The sequence below is a fragment of the Podarcis tiliguerta genome (genome assembly GCF_965153285.1).
Source record: "Podarcis tiliguerta genome assembly, chromosome: 7".
Taxonomy (NCBI): Eukaryota; Metazoa; Chordata; class Lepidosauria; order Squamata; family Lacertidae; genus Podarcis; species Podarcis tiliguerta.
In genome coordinates this window covers 39,582,172-39,600,581 of record NC_139540.1, presented here as the reverse complement: position 1 = coordinate 39,600,581, position 18,410 = coordinate 39,582,172, and the positions used below count along the sequence as shown (strand labels likewise).

The 18,410-nt window shown below is 40.6% G+C and overlaps 1 long non-coding RNA gene across 1 annotated transcript in view; it reads left to right on the top strand.

Annotated features, from left to right (window-relative positions):
• Positions 1 to 3,682: 3,682 nt before the first annotated feature.
• LOC310682558 overlaps positions 3,683 to 18,410 on the top strand; it is a 57,122-nt gene continuing 42,394 nt past the window's right edge. The window contains exons 1-2 of the long non-coding RNA XR_014513992.1: positions 3,683 to 3,801; positions 5,498 to 5,876. This is a non-coding gene — a long non-coding RNA (uncharacterized lncRNA). The remainder of the gene's footprint in view (positions 3,802 to 5,497; positions 5,877 to 18,410) is intronic.

The following is an 18,410-nucleotide window of genomic DNA, read 5'->3' as shown; positions in this document are numbered from 1 at the left end:
GCTGAATATTTTTAAGGGTGCGTTTGGAGTACGACCCTCCCCATTGTACATTAATATTTGCAGTCTTGTGTATGGTGGATTCAAATGCATGATGGATTCAAATCTTTACTGTGAAGAAGATTTGATTTTGATACCAATTATTAAATAAATTTTCTATTCCATAATTTATTCAAGGAGTTCAGTATAGTGTATGTAGTTCTCCTCTCATGTTATCCTCACAACAACCCATGAGTTAGATTAGGCAGAGAGAGTGACTGGTCCATGGCCAACCAGTGAGCTTCGAGGCAGAGTGGGGAATTGAACCTCCAGTCCAACTGGCTCTTATTTCTGATTATCCTGGCAGATAGTCCAAATCCACATATATTGCACTGCTTGGTGAGTACTTGCAATCTAAATCACCCTAAACCATGTATCTGTACAATCTAGTGCAGTATTGTCTACTTTGACTGGTAGTGACTCTCTATGGTTTCAGGCAAGATCCCCCCCCCAGCCCTACCTGGAGCTGCTGCCAGGGATTGGGACCTTCTGCATGCAAAGCCAATGTTCTCCCACTGGGCTTTGGCCCTTCCCTCAAGCTTTTGCTCAAATGCTGGAAGGTACACCAAACTCAGGCAAAACAGCAGCCCTTAAAACAGGCTGGTTTAAAGCTTCACAAGGCATTGCATCTTAAAGAGATGAGAAGGCAAGGCTATCAGGAACATAGGAAGAGTGACACATGATGACTTGGTACTACAATGGTGCTTCCAACACAGTGCAGCCACCAACATAACCTTCAGTTCAGAGTGCATGGATTGTATGCATACAACTGTCCAGATGCCTAGTGCAGATTGCCTGAGTCTACATCAGCAACATGTCTGATGTGTAAACAACCTAGTATGGAGTAAAAATGCAGCCTCAGCTCTAGCTAGTTAAAAAATCAGCATCCTCTTTCCTTTTTTTTCAAATTTCCATTTATAGCTTTATAATGAACTCTGAGGTTTGAACAATGCGCTTTAACTGCAACTTGAATCTTGATTAATAACGTATTTCCTTGTCATGAAGAAATTCTCAGTGTTGATAAATTGGCTCAAATAATTTGTTTCCTTAACAGGGCTGATGTTGATGAGTTCACAATACTTTTCCTTATTTTATTTATTTATTTATTCAATTTTAAAGAACACTTACAGGGAAGCAGCTTTATAAATTGCACACCAGTAAATATAACCATCTAAGTCTGGCACATCATCAAGAGCCTATATTTTTAACTTCTTTTGGTAACATCAACAAAGAGCGAGACTGCAGCAGCCGGATGTTTTGTAACGCTGCTGTACTACTTAATAGTGTTGATGCAGATTTTATGCCACTTAGCTTTGCAGGTGTCAAGAGCATACCACTAATTGGACACTGGACAACGATTGGGAATGGTCTGGTTTTTATACAATGAACAGTCACTGACAGATTTTATGTTTAGGTCATTGAAATGCACTAACATCAGCAACAAAGGACAATAAAATTGAAGGGTCTCCTTGGATTCCTCCAAACAACCTGCTTATTGAGCTCTCACCCTGATCTGCTTACACAAAACTTATATGGAGGTTAGCCTATGCCTCGTCTTTCTTGAACATTTGTTCCAATTTGTTTGTGGGGATGGCCTAACCTGGTGCCTGGACAATGAGAATTCATCCTGATTTGCTTGTGTGGTAGTTATACATCTTCCTGTTAATAATTTGTTCATTCCATACTTCTCAGTGCATTTCTCCTACACTTTTTTCATTTTGGGAAAAAGTGAATTTGTTGCACCACGGCAGCAGAGCACATTAATTCATTTCAATTGCCAAACCTATCTTTCTTGTATGTGCCTGAATCCATCCAGAAAAATACTGACAGTCCGGAGGTGACCTATTGGTCTTTGTAGAATCTTATCAGGAATAGATAAGAGGCTGGATCAAACTGACTATTGTACTATAAAGCATGCTGTTGCTTTTTCTTGTGGTCTGGTACATGAAGGATATCCAGTGTCATACTTCCATGAGGCCTGCACTGTGGATTCTTTTTCCTGTTTAAATTATTTACTCAGGTGTGAGTATGTGTAAGAGAGCAGCGGGTATAGGGTGCACTAATCCCTCCCTTTGTATTAAACATATCCTAGAACCGTGACTTTGAACAATTTGTTTTGTTTAAAAATTGCCTATTTCAATTGTCAATACTGGGCAATATCATCTCAGCAAATTTGATTTATATTTGCAGAGTATAAAATCTGTGATCAGAAAACAGAACCAAATGTCCCTTAATTATGTCAGAAACCGTGTTAATGAGTTCACTTTCCTAAAAGCATCATTTTACTGTGTAGGGAGGCAGCAAGGGGCCAGAAATAAAAGTGCATCTTACCGTATACTAAAGAAAATAACCTAGATACTTTGTCAGTCTCCAAAGAAGATAAATGTCATGAGAAGAGAAATAGATTTGTGAACAGATCCAGAAATAAAGAGTTGAGACACAAGTGATGGGTTGAATTAGAGCCACAGTTTATTTATAGTATCTGCAAATGAGAAGAGTAGGAACCTAACAATTTCAATCTTGGGCGAGCCAAACCCTGCCCATTCCAAGAGGCAAAAGCCTGGGCCCTACTTTATGGTGAATAGGGAGGCCTACCTGCCCCAACCAATCCTGCACCACACAACTTTGGGCAGGTGCAGCAGCTGAGCCTCAGGAACATTTCACATCCATGCTATGGGCACCACAACCCTAAACAGCTGACCTCTGGAAACATTGTTCACTTTCAAAAGTGCCTAAGGACGCTGACCTGTTACGTGATCTCCACCTTAACCTTACTTGCACCTTCGTGCCAACAATGTGACATATTTAACCATGCAGCCAAATCAATCCATTTTACAGCACGGACTTCTAAACACCAATATTTCCCAAATTCAGTACAGAGCAGGTGAATAAAAGTACTTCAGAGCAGGCAAAAAAATTCCTATTCAACCCCAACATGGCTGGTGATCCTATAGGGAAACAGAGGGCTGGCAAGAAGGGTGAGAAAATAAAGCCAAGGTACGTAAAGTCTGTGACCATACCAATGTGTGCTCACTGCATCCTGGGTCCACCACAGCAAGGTTCCCAAATGCAGCATGGCTGGTGTGAGCAGACATAAAGGATTAGGTTAGAATGATCACATTATAACTCGTGCAAATGACCACATTATCATTAGTACAAAGCACCTTGTTCCTGCCACTTTACTCCCACGATGTAAACGAAATGTGTTTCTATATATATATCTTATTATACACACCAAAACGCAAATGGTTTGGAGCCATTGCTTGCTCTCCCCTCTCTTTTTCACGATTTTACATTCTACAATGTAATGACTAATTGGCTGAGTTTCCCAAGCTATTTTATGTTTCTCTTGCTCTGGTTACAAGTCGTACTAAACCAGCGTCTCCGCAGGGACCTATAGACGGCCAACAGTTCCAAACGCTATATAGCATTCCCCTTTGCTTCTAATGCGTAAAACATTTACGAGTAATTTTGCAAATGCATTAAGGAGGACCACCTCCCCAGGAGCCCTCCCCGTCTTCTGTCGGGCACTAACCCCTCACCTCTCACACACTGCCGGCGACCCAGTCCTTCCTGCCTGCTCCTCTCCCTGCTGCCCACCCCCCGCCCGCGCTCCTTCACCAGTTAGCAGCACAACTTTCTGTTTGTGCCAGTGGGGCGGCCTGGCGAGACCACAATTGCTCTACTCCACAGATTGACGAGCCCTCAGATGCCGATTTACTGTACATGGCAGCCACTCTGGAGCCGAGGCACATCTGGAGTGGAGTAAGCTTACCGAGAAACAGGGGCCAGCTTTAACTGGAGCCAGTGGAACTGAGAGCAGCCGATGAAAGGCAGCTTTCCCGCCTTCCCCTTCCCCTCAGTCCCTGGGTAGATTTCCTAATGTAAACAGAGTCGATGGGGGGAAGAACACAGTAACTCTTTGCAGAATGTTTGTTGTTTAATGTGCTTTATCTACTTGAGGTCAAAATAGTGCCTTAGAAAAACAGAAGCTTTGCTTTTCATCTAAATAGCTAAAAGCCTGCGTATTACTATAGTGGTTTCTTTCTTTCTTTCTTTCTTTCTTTCTTTCTTTCTTTCTTTCTTTCTTTCTTTCTTTCTTTCTTTCTTTCTTTCCAAGAGGTTGGAGTGGGGAAAAGTGGCACTTTTGTGTTTATTTGTTCCTTTTTTATTATCATTTAGAGGCATAATTTCATTATCTCAAACCAAATGAAAAACAAACTGTTTGTCTCTGCTGAAGTTCTCAGTGCCTCTTTTTAATGTATAGGAAGATGCTTGAACCCACAAGAAGGGTACATATCTGTTTACTGTATGTACCATTTAAACAGTAAAAATCTAAAAGAACAAAAAGATCCGCCAAACTCATCTGTTCTGATTTTTAAAAAATAAATCCCTCCAACCCTCCATTTATATTATCTGAAAACAGAATAAAAAGATTATAGATGGAAGCTTTGTTTTACTGAACTGCAAATAACTTGTGCATCCTGGTGCCAACTGGAACTCAGGGGATTCTTAATTTCTTTTCTACATCCAGAGGATATGGTTGTTTTAATCTGGATGGACCGATTTCCTAACTGAATCTTTGAGTTATTTATTTGCTAACAATATATGAGGTTTTTAATAGCAGAACGAGAAGTTTGCATGGAATGAGAAGCTGACATCTTATTTCATAGTTAATTAAAAGGGAAGGCATATAAATGAAACAGAGGAGCTGTGGGTGGAAGGGAGAAATTGTGATAGGGGTTTCACATTACACTTCATAATCACTAAAATGAAATGGGTCAAATTTTTAAAGCACTCAGCGGGCCTTTCAATTTTAATCCTACCGTATTAAAGATAATGATACAACATAAGTTTAGTCGGAACATGATTAGGCTGGTGTTGAGAGCTGGAGGAAATGGTATATTGACTGCAGTATGGAGCCCCACACAACAAATCTTGAGACCCACACAGGCATTCAGGAATCTTGTTTTTCCAATGTACCTGTTTCCTTTGCTCGCCTTTCAAATCCCATCTAAGGTTTCTGAAATGCAAAAGGATGCATTAAAAGTGTTATTTGGACCACAACTTGCTAAAGGTTTCTGAGCATTGCCGCCTGACTCTGTTGAAATGTCATTTTAAATCAGCAATCCTGTCTATACCCACTTACTGAGGAGTAGGCCTCAGTGGGGCTTTTTCTGGGTAGACATGAGCAGGATTCTGCTGTTAGTTTGCACACTGCTTTTTATGTACTCAGCATCACTTAATAGGTAAACTAAAAAAAGAGGAAGGGTTTGCATAAAAAGAACTCTATAGAAATTTTGTCTTTAAAAATAATGAATATAAACAAAATGATTGAACCCCCTTTGAAAAGGGAATGCTTAAATAAAAGAAGACGCTTCTAATTAATTTTTAATTAAATGATTTAATTTTATTGTATTTAATTGTATTAAATTAACAGTGATTCATTTATGTTGAACAGTGCCTCAGTATTGTGACAGGAGCCTCTGCAAGCAAGCTCCCATTTCCTATTGGATGCCTGGAAGGAGGAGATCAGCAACTCAGTTGTCTGGCTTCATGGAGTACAAGAGAGTTCCTATTGCCCAATTCCTTCTAGGAAGCTCTTCCCTAGTGGGTAGATGAGAACTTATTATAGAGGCCCTTGCACTATTGCAGGGGGTCTAAGAGACAAGGCTCATTGGGAGGGGAATTCTGAGGCCTTCAATCATCAACTGTCTCAGGATTCTTGGAATGAGTGTTGCTATTCCACCTCTTCCAGCTCTCAAACTGGGAGGTGGACATTTATCGCAGAGCTGCCCTACAGATAACCACTCGTGCCTTGGTGGGAGGACCATCTTGCAGTAAGTGGAGCAGTAGTTAGACTCTTGCACTTAGAAGAGCTGGTGGGGCTAACAGGGATGTGAGAAAAACATTGTTTTGTCCTCATCAAGAAAAGAACACTTGTTCCAGAGGGTCCTGCAATGCTGCGTGGAGGACACTGATGTGTAAAATGCTGAGTGTGGGTGTCTGAAGAGGAACCTCTACATGCAACCAGGACCCTGTTTGTTCAGGCATCTTGATGGTGAGGAGCAGCGAAGTCTCCTCTTCAGAGGTCCATGATCACCACAAGGATGTCGGGGTGGGGCTAAAGTGGTCATATGATGGCAAGGGCAGGGCCAGCAGCACAGCCTTGCTCCTTGGTCTACACATGAGGGCCTCCTACATGAAAAAGATGTGAATAAGACTTGTGTATATGAATTAATACGATGGGTGTGTGGCCTTTCAGCCCACATGGTTTAAGCACCTCTGTCTCTGACGTACCTTCTCTTTTCAACAGCTGAAGACTTGTTCAGTCTGTGAGCACTTGTTCTAGCTCTTCTAGTCTCTGCATTTGTATTGTTTGTTGAATCTTGCTCAATAGTCCACAGTGTAACCATTTTATTGGATAGAACGATATACAGCACCCTAGCAGCATGCTAGAAAATGCTTGCTGGTGCCCCGTTTCTCCACGGGCCAAACCAGAAGTGGCAACATTTACACAGTCATCTATTGTGTGATTTTTAAAAAGGAAGTAGCAACTGTGGATTAGGTCCCTGGGCCTCCTATTTGCCTTGTGACAAAAGGGTTAATGGGTGCTACCAGGGTCCCCTGCACTTGTTATTTACTCTAAGAAAATAATGGTGTCCCATCTACTCTGCCCCCTAGTTGGAGGGAGGTGAATGGTGGCTAGGTTTTTCTTAAAGGAGCGGTATGCAGTTAATTCACTATCCCAAGATACAAAACACAGGGCACTAACACAAATATTCTTATGAACCTGAAAAGGCTGCATACAGATCTGTGCTTGTATGCCCACTGAATAAACAGTACTCAGCAGCACAGACAGCTTTGACAGTACCAAACACCTTTTTGTGTGTTGAGCGTGTGTGCACCCGCTAGATTTAAACTACCCCAAATGGAATTGGCTCTGTCAAAGCAGACAATGCCAAAAAAATGTAAGAGAATGCTTTGGTAAAATATTCACCCCGCCAGATATCTACCTTCTACTGCATACAGAGCCAAAAAGAAAGAAGAAAAGCTGAGCAGCAAGAAGATGAATGAGAAAAATGCTACAGATAAAAGCACAGATAATTAGGAAATATGTTAGATTTCCTGTTAGACTCTGTAAGATTATTTAGAGCTAATCTGTGTATGTACCATTCAAACAGGCTGTTCATATGACAAGATGCTTTGAATGGATCATAGGATGAGATAATTACCTTAAAGGACAAAAGTGATATACTGTATTTGCTTAAAAAATGGATTAGATAAGCATCTAAGCCTAAAGATTTATCAGAACACATTCCTCTCTGGGAGTATCTTTAAAATTGTCATCAGTACTTTCCAGCCAATATGCTTTTCTAAGCAGAATGGTACCTCTGAAGCAACAACAAAAAAAAAGTAATTATTTGACTCCTAATTTACATGTGGGATTACTTGAAGATTTACACAACTGAAACAACATAGTATGGATTGATTTACAGATGTAATTTTCCTTTCCTTTCTTTTTCTTGATAGGTTTTCTACTTTAGCCCACACAGTCTTGGGGTCTGAATATAGAGTAAGAATGCATTTTCCTCATAAATTGCAGACTATTTATTTCTGTGCAGTTAGATTAATAACATATATCCAAACTTAAACAGTAGGTTTATGCAAAACCACGCTTTAGCCACAAATACTTGCCTTACCTGATTTCCCCCTCTCCAAATGGATTATACTTGCAGAAAATCTGGAAAAAAGCCATTTGCAGCCCCCTTTCCTTGAATAGGTATGCAACACAAAATTGATATAATGCATGTAACATAAAATACCAAACAGGAAAACTGTAAGACAAGAATAGTAGAGAGACAGGCAATAGTGATTATTCCATAAAGACTTATATTAATAGAAGAGCAGGATTTCTGAAAAGGTTGTGTCAGCCGTTCAAGAACAGATATATAATTCCTCTTCCAGACACATGATATGGAAGTACTATGACATCGCAGACACCATGGAGCCATTGATTTGGAAACATATGAAACTACTATCAGAATTTGGTTTAAGACCTCCAGTCAGTTAAATGTTTAAACATGGGTTTCAGAGTGTACAGAAACGGGAAGCATTTGCATAAATTTTGTGGCTTACAGCCATGCAAATTGACTTTGCTGAAGGTAAGTCTCCAATACTGAAATGAGCCAATTTATTTTGGATTGGAATAGCTTATTTAGTTGCATGGTACAGGTGTTTATAAACTTTATAAACATAGTTATTCTTTGGAAGAGATTCTGTACCATAAAGGTACACGTTCCTTTTTAACCAGGCCTTTGGTTGATTTGATTGATATCCTATGCCCTTTTAAAATGTGTTTTTTGCGGGGAGGGGGTGTCATTGGGTTGTTGCTTTTATTTTGATTATGTATTTTGTGGTTTAACGTTTTGATTTTATTCTGTGAACCGCCCTGAGTCCTGCAGGTATAGGGCGGTATATAAATTCAACCAACCAACCAACCAACCAACCAACCAACAAATAAATAAATAAATAAATAAATCACACCAGAATTGTGATGAAATGGTTGTGTGAAAGTGTGCAGGTCTATTATAACTGCTCTGCATACAAATTCAGGTGCTTGAGAAGATTAAGAAAATGTGAAGATGGGCATATTTGAAGGACAAATGCATCCTATAAAAACTTGAAACAAATAATTTCTGCTTTAGAAAAAAACCTACATGTTCACTAGCCCAATTATGACCACCTGAGATTTTTGATGCAGCTATCAGGAATGGTGCTTACTTCTGAGTAGACATTCATAGGATTGAGCTGTAAGTCTCCATAACTATCATTGTTGGGGTTTTTTTTTGTTTTTGTTTTTGCCTGTTTAGCAGCAGAGTAATTGAATTACAACTTGTCAACTGTAAACAGTATTTCGAAACAAAACAAAACAGACAGGGTAATATTTCTCCAACCAAAATATGTACTTATTGCATAAATTTTCAGACTATAATTCCGTTCCAAATATAAATATCCTAAAATAAACCACGGTACATTTTAGAATAAGCACGAACTAAAACAAAGAAATTGAGAGAACCACTAGAAGAAGAACAAAAACATAGGGAAAGGAAACCACAAAAATGGGGGGGGGGGAGAGAGAATTGGAATTGCAGGCATTAAGTAATATGCTGAGTAAGCAAAGAATGCTGTAAAGTACAACTAGGTGAGGAGAACGGAAGAAAAATACCACAAGTTTACTGTCGAATCAGAAAGTAATAAATCCCTTTAGCTGAGGCAGATTCTGTTTCCTTATTCCAGTGGATTCAGATGTGGAATTGTAAAGTGTGGTGTTATGATGCAACAGGAGTTTAATTTCTGGAAATACTGTAACTAAGAGGTGGTGAGGTTGGAACTCTTATCGCTATATAAGGAAAGATCATCTGGATGAAAACCTCAGACACATTTGACCAGCAGCTGAAATATGGACATTTTCTATGTTGTTGTGGTCAAAACCCATACATTTCAAATCCTCAGCTTAATATGGCTCTCTTTTTTTACCATTTAGAGTTAAGATATCAGCCTCTTGCTACCACATTACTACAAAGAAAACCTAGCAGTGGCTGCTGCTGAACTCTATAAATGTAATATCTCCCCATTGATCTTGCTGGCAGAAATAGCTTTAATGGAAGAAATGGAACTCTATTAATACAGAGACTGATTTTAAATGAGAGTTTCTTTGATTTCAAGATGCCCCAGCCTTCTGCAGGTCTGCACCAAGACACCTATCAACACAAGCTGTGCTATTCTGAGGAACACATATTGTAGAGGGATATAAATAATAGGTTAAACAGGCCACAACTTTATTGAAGGAACATGAAAGGCATGTATCAATTAAGATGAGGAGATGGTTCTCGCCCCTTCTGAAGTGTTGCCTAGGAGGACTAGCATGGATGGATAGCCAACCCACTGTCTCCCTTGCTTCAATGAGCACAACTCTGAGCTTCACTGATGAGCTGTAACCAGAGGCATAGCATGGGGGGCTGTGGGGGCCATGGCTCCAGGTGGAAATTTGTGAGGGGGTGCAAACAGGCGCCCCTACAGCAAGCTCCTTCATTGGCTCCTGACTCCACGTGAGAAGGAGCTGTGCGTTGGCTGCGGCACTCATGCCTAGCTGCAGCTCAGGCCCTGCCGCAGCAGCTTCACCAGGTGACAGAGAGCAGGAGAAGCGTGGGCAGCAGCTTCCCTGCCCCAGATGTTTTTGGACTACAATCCCCATCATCCCTGTTCACTGGTCCTGCTAGCTAGGGATGATGGGAGTTGTAGTCCGAAACAGTTGGCAACCCAGGTTTGGGAAACCCTGGTGTGGAGAATGGGAAGGAAGAAAGCAATGGAGGGAGACCTGCAGGCAAGAACTTCTCCCAATCTTTTCTCAGCAGAAGATGATGACAAGTACAGTGCTTGCAGGTGTTCCTCCAAAAATGTCAGAGCAGAGCCACTCATCGAGTAGCATAAATTTATGATAAACCATGAGTTATTCAGGAAATGACTGGCGGCCAAAGAGCATGTCAAAATGCTTTGTGAGGAGGAATGGCTAGGCCACAGGACTTTATACAGTGCAGTGGATCTGCAGAAACAGAGGTAGGACACTTGGTTACTCAGTACAGTGGTGCCCAGAAGGACAGAGTGAGGGTGCCGAACCCAAAAGGCTGGGGGCAGAGGATGTCAGGCAGGAGAGATAGACCCTGTGGGCCACATCTGATCTGTTATTATGATTTATTAAATTTGTATGACAGCCTTCATCCCAAGATCTCAGAGTGGTTCACACCTGTGTTCTATATTGTTGAGATGAGCCTATTGGTGGAACAGTAATTTCACTGTGTGGGACCTCCTACAGAAGATGCATCCAAGGGGGCATGAAGATTGTCACTCATAATAGTTTATTTGCACCTGGAAAATTTGAGTCCCTGATATGGCACATTTGCTTATTGTGGCCTTGCACAGAAGCACATGAAGCCAGAAAGAATCAGGCAGGATACTAACAAATAGTATCCCCCATAGGGAAACAATTCCCCCCAAGGAAATTGAAAAGGTCTAGACTTCAGTTTGCAGTGAAGCTCCTTGCCCCATGCATATATGGCTGATTTCTTCATTTTCTAGGTATCCCTTTGCTTCTTTTTAAAAGTAAAGTTTGGATTTCAGCAGAAGCAATGCTGTACTCTTATCATTTTGTGAATGTTGAAATACCATAACTGTGGGAAATCAATTCAAGAATGCACAACACAACCAAATGCAAATAATTACAAAGAAGCATGTTTCTCTTTTTTGAGTGAAAGACTTTGCAATCCAGAACGTTGACATAGAACGAGTTTTGCTTTCTAGTGGGTATTCAAAAACTGGTAGTCTGTGGTTGAAAAAAAAAATCACAGGTTATTGCACTGCATGATGTCCGTGGAACACAGAGAATAATAATAATAGAATCAGAGAATTAGAGAATTGGAAGGGAACAAAAATGTCATCTAATTCATCCCCCTGCAATGCAGGAATCATGTATAGTAACATTTTTAAAATGGCATTAAGAAATAAAAGTTATCAAATGACAATAATGTGGTGAAATCGAGAAATTCCTAGGTAGTATAATAAACCCTAGTGTTCTTACCACAGGGATGTGTAGCCTTTGCTATATCCTAGGAACAAAGCCTCAACCAATCCAATTGTGAAGTTAAGGTTTATATTTGCAAGAATATTTGCAGTATCTATGCTTCTGCATCTTTATCATCAACTTTGTACAGCAATTGTTTTGAATGAGTGCAATAAATAATGTACTGTCGCTGACTTTGGGTTGTTACCACAGACAGTTTACTTGGCTTTTTCAGCATTTGGAAATGGTATTTCTCACCTCCTCCACACAAGTCTTTTCACCCTCCTGCCAAGATTTTGAAAGGGAAAAATAACTTCATTTTGGTTTGAGGTGTTTCAGAAGTTATTTGAGGAGAAGCATAGCTGGCTACTTGCAGGAACATTAGAAGTCAGCTATGTAGTTCATTTCTAAACACATTTTGGGATGAATTTGTACAAACCCTGGGAAAGGGATGCTATCAAAAATGGACACATTTTGAACTGCCCCCCCCCCTGAATTTAACAATAACAGCAGCATTCCCAGGTGTCTATGCAGCATATTAAATAAATATTTAGTGGAGGGAAAAGAAACAAACATGTCAAGCAGACAGATGGATTACGAATCTATATGTTTAATGGTTTGGTTTCTTTTAACATTTAGCTTAGAAATCAAGTTGCCATTCATGTACTTCTAACATAGATACAGAATTACAGTGAATAGTCGATGTGCTTCATTGTTACTAGGGTGAAATTTAGCAATTCTCTATTAGCTTTTAGATGATAGCTTGACAGGCAAAGACTTGATGCTTTCGTATTATAGCTCTTTAGTCTGGAATTGTCATCTATTATTCACTCTTTTTAAATGAAGAATCCAGATGACACTATTCTAGTGGGGGTTTTTTTTAAAAAAATCAGGCTAGTTTTTTAAAAAACAATTGTTCACTTACAATGCAATTGCAACACCAGGCTGCCCAGTGTGGATTGTAAAAGTACTATTGAAAGTTTTCAGGGCTACTGTACCATTAATTAGTAGCTTCCTCCTTGTGGCATATGTTTCAAACCGCTCCTGTTCAGCAAGAGAAAATAAGTGAAATAAGTGAAACTCCCAGATAGAGTAAATCAGAACAGAGGCGGTGTTTCTCCAGTTTAGTAAAGTGAATTGCAGTGCACTGCTGGTACACACAGGGCTATAGGAAATGTCTGCAATTAGAAATTAGGAAATGGACGTAACATTCTTTCCCTGTCTGAACTTCTTTAAAACTAGCAATGCTGGATTAGGATTTTTGCCATGGTAGCAGTGAAGAAGGAAGTTGCTTCAGTTACTTGAAGAGATTTATTTTTCTGTTTGTGTGGGACACCATCCCATTAGGTTTTATGGTCTGAAAGTGGCAGCATTTGTTGGGCTGCAATATGGTGCACAAAAAAAAAGCACATCTTTATGTGCCTACACAGTCTGAAACAATAATGGGGTACAGAAAACATTTTTTCAAATATATATTGCTTTAAAATCCATCTTATCTAACAACAGCTGGGAAACTAAAGAGTGGACTGTGGGGTGCTTGGTGGACAGAAAAAGAACTCATGCACCTGAGGTATGCAGTAAAAATAATGTGTTATACACACACACACTTGTATGCCAGTTCTCATTTACTTTACCTTTAAGAGCCACCCCACCACCATTTTGCAAAGCTGAGCAGGCAACTCTAATGAACAGCAGCAATAAGTAGCCTGTGGCAGTAAAATAAGGCAGACTTCACCCCATGCCCTTCTCTTTTCTCGAGATGAGGAAGTCACTTGTTTGCCTCTGGTGCGTTCCATCCCTTCCCTAGGCTGAAATATATTTGGGTCTGCTGGTGAGCCTGGTAATAACTGTGGTGGCTGCTGAATGGGGTGGGCTGGGGGGAGCAGGGAAGCAAAGGGAGTAAAATAAGTGTCAAGGAATTCATTGTCTGTCCTCCACCTGTTGTTATTCTGGTCCCAATCAACCTGCTAGCCAGGCTGGAGCCAGTGGCCATCTGGAAACACTGCTCTGTTTATAAACTTGGCATGAAGCAGCACTCCCGGGCCCTGACCTCCCACACAAATCTGGAAACAATTAGAGCAAGATGATAGGCAGGCAAGGAGAGCGAGAGCGAGAGCGAGAGCAGGACGGAGAGGAGACTGCAGGGGAGAGAAGAACAGAGAGTTCCTTTGCTATTCGACTAAGAGGGGATTGTGGATGTTTCTGATCGAAAAATATATTCCTATCGTTCCTGCCCAAAGGTTACCCCATGATTTAAGGATAATGATGGCTCTTCTGCTGCTTTAATCTGGCTTTTCCAAATTGCCTCTTCTATTTATTAAGTTTCAAAATTTTCACCCGTACAACGAAGGAACGGAGAGAAGCAAGTTCAAACCGCAACCGCAACTCAAGGCAATCTTTCTGAAAACCAGATCATATGATACAGTTCCTACTCATTTTTACCAGCAGTAAAATCTGCCACCCAGAGAGCTCATATTTGTGTGCTTTCCATGGGGGGGGGGGGGGAATGGCTTCCTCATCCTGCCTTCTAATAAAATATGGGACACTTTGGGGGGTTCTCTTCATCACCAAGCCCTCCTGGCAGTGATTCCCTTGAAAACGTTGGTTGTGTTTGCTCCAATAAAGCCAGGCCTTCATGCATGCACCCAGTTCAGGTTCTGCCTAATGAAGAATTAGCCAGGCAGGTAGCTTGCCAAACATGAATCTGATTAAGTGGAGACTCAGAGAGAAGGAAGCTTTAAAAAGAACAAATCAGGCACTTCCCTTTCTAGAATAAATTGTACAAGCAACTTTGTTCTTCCTAAGTCTGAGTAATTTTACCATGGCAAGTACAGATGCCAGCATGTTGCTTCATTTCTCACAGTTTGTCCATTTAGTGGAAAAAAAGGCTGCCAGATGAGACGATCTTACAGTAACTCCTGTATGAGTAAAGGGAAGTTAAGCAGAGCTCTTGCTTCTCTATCAGAACTTAAGGCAGTCTTTCTCAACTTAGGGTGCCCAGATGTTGTAGGGCTACAACTCCCACCATCCTTAGCTAGCAGGACCAGTTGTTTGGGATGATGGGAGTTGTAGTCCAACAACATTTGAAGACCCAAGGTTGAGAAAGACTGACTTAAGAGTTCTTTTTCTGCTATAGTCTCTGGGGGGCTATACCACTTGCTTTTTCTGAATTTGAAGTTTTGTCCTCAGCTGCAAACAAGTAGTTTGTAGAAACTGTTGCTTGGATTCACACTGATATGAAATGTAGTAAATAGGTTGTTGTTACATGTAGTTTTGTTTTAATGTGGGGTTAACTGTTAAATCAGTTTTGCTACTGGATGTTGACATGGGAATTGTGATAATATGCACAGTATCACATTGCTTACATAAAACTTGTTATTTATAAAGTATGAGTATGAAATAGGGTGGACTCAAAAAGCATTTTGCTATGCATTGAAATGCATTTTGCTGTTTAGAAAATATGCTAGGTTGCAACTCATCTGTTTCTGTCACATCATATGGGTATTATTCTTATGGAATTCCTATCTGATATTTGAAATGGTGTTGCTGTGTTGGTCCAAGAGAACACAACAGGCAAACTAAGTGAGGCTTGTCTTACTGACTGAACCCTTTGGGAGAGAAAGTGTGGATTTCAAAAACATGTGCTCCCCGCCCCCCCTTCAATACAAAGGGGCTTGAAAGGAGTGCAAATGGGAGAAGAGTTTAATTTGGCCTTCTTTGAAGTAGCTTTATGACTAAACGTTTCTGTGGGAATGCAAGTTACACAGAACCTTGGCACTGGGGTGGATTTTGCCCATAAGAAAGAGGATATGAGGGAGCTTGATAACTGAGAACTGGATCCTGTGAAGTGCTGAGCACAATATTTCAATCGTGAAAGCCCATAATTTTAAGGAATGTGTGTAGTGCTCAGTGGGACGACTTCCAAGGTGCCAGTTAATCATGTGCTCTGTTGGCGCAGATTCCTTTATGGAATAAAGTTTCAACTGCAGGGACCTCTGTTTGTGGGCAAATAAAAAAATAGAAGGCTCCATTGCTGTTAATCTGCTATCTCTACCATTAGTTCGATATCTATAGAGTCTCCCTCCATTAGTAGAAATATGTTTCATCAGTTACTCACTGGTTTTGTTTTGTTTTTGCTGAAAAAGTATCATGCCAGGGTTGTTTGCTGGTGCTATTTGAAAATCTCACCATGGCAGCCAACTCGGGACTGCCTGCATTCCCTCCTTCTTCCTCTTCCTCCTCCTCCTCCTCTCTTCCTCCTCTTACAGAGCCTCTGTAATCTAAAAGAACATAGACTGGAGTGTAGTGCAAAAACGAAGAGGGCTTCTTTAATGCGTGAAATGGCAAAGAGGCAAAAAGCAGTTCATCCACAAGGCTAAAGCAAACATCTTCTTCATGAAGCTCTGGTTGTTTGGTAGCTGCATTTTTGAAATGGTATGAGTAGTAACATTTGTTTAAAAATGTTCAGTCTGGGAAATTAGTTCTGAAACTCTTACGCAGCATTGTTGAAATTGGATCAAATTGAACTGTAATATATAAAATATTGTGCTTACGTAACCCCTGTAAACTGATTTCATTTGTCTTTGTGAACTTGCTGGGCTATTAAGGACGCACATTCCTTCCACAGTTAATAACATTTAATATTTTTCTCTGAATTCATAAATTTAATTAGACTTGGTTAATCAATCTCATATTTTTTAAAAAGTTGAAAGACTTTTGAGAAACCTTTTGATTTAAGAGCAAGCAAGTATCAAGTTCATGCATTTCAACTGGTTAATAGCGTGCTTACATTATCTTCTAATGCATAATATAGGCCTGAATTGACTGGCTTCTAATTATACTGCAAAGAGTTTCCAAAGCAAACCATTTTCATGACTGATAAGAAGACAGCCCAAACCACTCCCTTGGTAATCTCTCACAGTGTCACGGCTGTAAACTATATGGGGACAAGGAATCCCGCTCTCTCCTACCTACCAAGCAAAAGACATGCCACTTTGTGGTAAAAGTAAACAAGAAGAAACTACTTTTAGCTGTAAAATACATTGGGAGGAATGTCCAAGCCTTTGACCTTCTAGCTCTAAGGGTTAGGGAAGCATTTCCAGCCTGAGGGACACATTTCCTCATGGACAACCCTCCAGAGGCAAGTGGTGGGTGGGGACAGAAGCAAAAAGTGGGTGGGACAACAATTGTACCTTTGTACACTGAGCTGCATTCCAGCCACATAGAAGTCGGAGGTTTCCAACCCACCTCCTCCCGATGCTTCATCTAGGCAAGCAAGAGTCATTACCATAGTTAGGGACACATTTCAGCCTGGCAAAAACATTTAAGGAGGGCATTCAAGAAGAATTGGACCCATTCCTTCCTGGCCACTGCCACATTTCTCCCCCCATATTAATCTCTTACTCTTTGGGATGCTGGATGGAACGATCTGTCAATTTCAGCTTTCTCAGTTTATTTTCCCAATCTTAAACCCAATTTCCCACATTTCTGTAGCAATTTTGTGTGATTTTTCTTTTTTTAAATCTTCATGAAATTTTTTCAGTGTTTTAATTTGAATTTCTGCATTTTTGTGTGCAGTTTTGACTAAGGTACACATTTCTGCAAATAATTTCTCCCAATATAGTGGATTTTTATATGTTATTTTCAAAAATACCTTCATTTTTATGCATATGTTCCCCTAATATATGCATTTTTCTAAACATTGTTTGCTTGGAGAACTGCATTACAAAATTTGGTACTCTGACGGGGGGACAGAAAAGGGGTAGTGTCAGTTGCAGCCTTTTAGTTTATTGTGGAGGCACAGTAAGAAATTATTATGATTCTATATTGTGAGTTACCATTACCCCTAGATAACAGGATTTCCCATTTACAGAATGTGACACTGGTTGAAAATTCAGAAACTACCCATCTACAGGGGACGCGCAGAGCCTAGGGGCTACAGGGGACCACTGAGCCTAGGGCTTGCCGATCAGAAGGTCAGTGGTTTGAATCCCTGTGATGGGGTAAGCTCCCATTGCTCAGTCTCTGTTCCTGCCAACCTAGCAGTTTGAAAGCACATCAAGTGCATGTAGATAAATAGGTACCGCTCTGGTGGGAAGGTAAACAGCATTTCTGTGCACTGCTCTGGTTCGCCAGAAGCGGCTTAGTCATGCTGGCCATGTGACCTGGAAGCTGTCTGCAGACAAACGCCGGCTCCCTCAGCCAGTAAAGTGGGATGAGCGCCGCAACCCCAGAGTCATCCGTGACTGGACCTAACAGTCAGGGGTCCCTTTATCTTTACCTTTACCCATCTACAATAAACTAAAATAAGTTTTCAAAAGAGGAAAGCAGCACAATATGAAGATAAAATGCCATGCTTTGTTTTTTTTTTAAATTCTCTAACAATGCTCTTGTTGTTAAAAGGCTTAATATGTACAGATTTGGGCTGGATCTAGACACTTCAAAGAAGCATTTCATTTGAAAGCGTTGTAAATTTAAACAGGGAAAACAGGTAGAGAAAAACGGGACTCCATGTTGCCATTTGGTGGCACAATGTTATATTGCACATGCAACGCATATAAATCGCTGTTTCTTTAGTTTGCAATAATTATTCTTAGCAGTTCTTTCCTTCCATTCTTCAGCAATGTAATATGAGGCCAAGGCCAAAGGTTTATGTCAGGATCTGTCCAAAGCACTCCTTGAACGGGCCTGTTAGTTGATATTTTTGAAGTGGCAGAAAGGAAGCACCAGGGCAGTGTCCTTCCTGGCTCTGCTG